Here is a 3,435-nt window from a genome sequence, read left to right on the forward strand (position 1 = left end):
AAATTGTTATTATTCCAAATATTTTTAAGCATTCCCATTGCCTGATTAGCCTTCTTTAACCTTTCCTCGAATTCAAAGTTCAAAGAACCATCCTTGGCTAAATAAGTACCTAAATATTTAAACCTATCAACTTGCTTTACAACCATACCTCCAATTACACATTCCTGTGCATTTTCCATATTCATATTGATTATTTCAGTTTTTCCACAATTAATAACCAAACCCACCTTGCGACCTTCACTCACCAAACAGTCCAACACTCTCTGCATCTCTTCTGGCCCATCACAAATCAAAACTATATCATCTGCATAATCTAAATCCAAAAGTTTCCTGTTCTCTCCCCAAAGTATACCTGCACCGGTTTCTGTTCCAACGCGTTTCATAATGTAATTAATGACCAATATAAATAGTAAAGGCGATAGAACACCACCTTGAATTGCCCCGGACTTGGCTTCAAACGAATCACTCAGACAACCATCAACCATCACTTTACAAAATGTGTCCTCATGCATGTTCATAATGACCCTCACAAACTCCTCTGGTATTCCATAATGTCTCCTGATCTTCCCCATAGTCTCTCTCGAAACACTATCAAAAGCCTTTTCAAAATCAACAAAACAAAGACTTAACGGTACTCTCATTTCATTAACTTGCTGCATCAAATGCCTAACTATAAAGATCTGATCATTGCAACCACGTCCCTTTCTAAAACCAGCCTGTTCATCCCTCAGAATACCCTCAACCACCTGTTCCAATCTATTTAACAACACTCTACTGAAAACTTTCAAAGCTATCGGTGACAAAGAGATTCCCCTCCAATTACCACATTCACTCAGGTCTCCCTTCTTCGGAACTTTAACAATTACACCATTCTTCCAAACTGATGGTAGTAACCCCGTCACCCATATCTTATTGAATAGCTTGGTCAAGATCATTATTAATAATAATACCCGTAAAATAAACATGCATTTACAACACCCATACAAACAGAATAATACCAATATAAATAGAATGATACCGATACAAAGAGACTAAAATAAACATTTATAATACTCATACAAGAGTATAATACACATACAAATAGAATTTAATGTACATTTATAATACCCAATAAAATAGAATAATATATAATATAATACCCACACAAATACAATAATGTATAATACCCATATAAATAGAATAATGCATAATATAATACCCATACAAATACAGTAATTATGCATTAACATATACCTATAAACAATACACTACAAGAAACAGCTGTCTCAATACCCTCGGCTTATACCAATAAGGTGGACGGTTTGGACGATCTGCTTAATGCTGGTGACTCTGGTGACCTCTGCTTACCATTTTTTATCCATATATCTTAAATGGACCTTCGGAGCCGCTGCCTTCATCAAACCGCCTAGTTCCCTCCTCTCTTGCATGTCAATGGCGTCCACCTCCTTCCTCAGTTCTCACCTAGGATCTTCATGACCATCAGCTTTGCATAATGTTCCTGTTGTTCCATCAGCCTTGTATCACTTGATCAGAATGGTGAAAATATACCTGAAACCCTATGTCGACTTTGCTAGGAATCTGACCCCTCTGTGTATCAAATCTTTACTCTTGTGTCACACTGAACCTGCCCAGATTGTATCTCCTGTTATAATTGTGCAAGCAGTTACCCAGGTGCTTTGTTTTTCCTGTTTGTCTGCTGCTCGTACCTAATAATCAAGTTTGAGTAGGTCGTGGTCCCTGGATTTCTTCCCGTAAGAAGCTCAGCTGGTACTTTCTTGTTGACTGAGGTGTCGCTCGATACTTTAAGAGAACCTTCGTCAGTTTGTTCCACAGTCTCTCAGCCGCTCGCAGCATCACATCCAATCCATTTTTAGTGTTTGAATCGCTCCCTCTGCTAAACCAATATGCAATGGATCGCAGGTGGCTTCCCTGATGCTACAAGAAAGCATTTTCTTCCTGTTGAAGTTGTGGCCCAACATGTGTGCAAAACTGTTGTAGCATACCAAATCCAGCAATAATCTCCTGTAACTCCTGTAATTTCAAAGTAACTGCCTCGATCAATTAGAACTGTTTACTGTTGTTAGTAAAACTGTACCATGGAGAAGTCTTGCAAGAATCACGTGCACTCTTTGCCATGGACTGTTATCTGCTCTCAGGAATATACTATAGACGCAAAAGGATAGTTTTTTTTTTTTTTTTTCCGAAGATAGAGCAGATGTCATGTTGTACTCGGAAAGAGCGTGTGTGTGTGTGTGTGTGTGTGTGTGTGTGTGTGTGTGAACCAAATAAACTTTTTTTCTTAATTTAACCAAACTTGGTGGAGGAGTTGAGGGCCTTACCCGTGGCTGACCAGTTGCTTTGAAGAACAGTACATGAAAGGTCAAGGTCAAGGGCAGATGAAAATATTACCTAGCAAAAAAAAAAAAAAAATACCGATTTAAACCAAGGTCGGGAGACGAGTTCAGATATGGGAACAGGTAAAGGGATTCAGTTTTTAAAAGAATCAGTTGAATACCAAGGTCACAGTGAAAGATCAGAGGTCAAGTTAAGATGACAAAAAGGCATCTTATAATAATTTTGAACCGATTTGAATCAAGTTGATGGAATTATTATAGGCCAGGCAAAAATGATGTAGGTCAGATTTAGGAGCAATTAGCCAAAGGTCAACGTTGTAGGGCAAAGGCAAATGTTCGGCCCATAGACCAACTGTATGGCGTGGGTGTTGCACTCTCTGAGTGCTCTGTCATGTTTTAAACACCCACTACAGTCTCTTCAACCACCTGTAGTTCTGTATTTATTCCTGGCCACCAAACATAACAAGGAGCAAACTGCTTCATTAGTAGCCTACATATCCAATATTCATTACTTATAGTTCCTGGAGAACTATCTGCCCTAACTTTGGGAGAGTACTCTGCCTCACTGCACAAGGCAGTCTCCTTTACCTGACAATTCACAAAGCTTCTCCTTGAATTTAGTTTCCTTGTGGGGGTATTCAGTACATCTGGCCATGTGTGTGTGTGTGTGTGTGTTGTGTGTGTGTGTGTGTGTGTGTGTGTGTGTGTGTGTGTGTGTGTGTGTGTGTGTGTGTGTGTGTGTGTGAGAGAGAGAGAGAGAGAGAGAGAGAGAGAGAGAGAGAGAGAGAGAGAGAGAGAGAGAGAGACAAGTTAATGCATCTGCTCTGAAGTATTATTAATGAATCTATTGTCGGGAGACTTTCAACTGAGACTGGTGTACAACCTTAAATTTCCATATTGGCCTTTTACAGTCTGTCATTCAGTCTGCGCCATGATTTACAGTAACGCATCATTTCCATCGCACTTTGGTGGCTGTTGTTATTTTTCGAAAGATAACAAGATTGTTCCCCAGGGTTCTCTCCCTTTAAATGCCCTCTTTCAATCATCAATGACCTACCCATTCATACTTTTATGACTCCGT

Source organism: Coenobita brevimanus, chromosome 88 (genome assembly GCF_032717465.1).
Source record: "Coenobita brevimanus isolate Jiangsu-jjx chromosome 88, ASM3271746v2, whole genome shotgun sequence".
Classification (NCBI taxonomy): domain Eukaryota; kingdom Metazoa; phylum Arthropoda; class Malacostraca; order Decapoda; family Coenobitidae; genus Coenobita; species Coenobita brevimanus.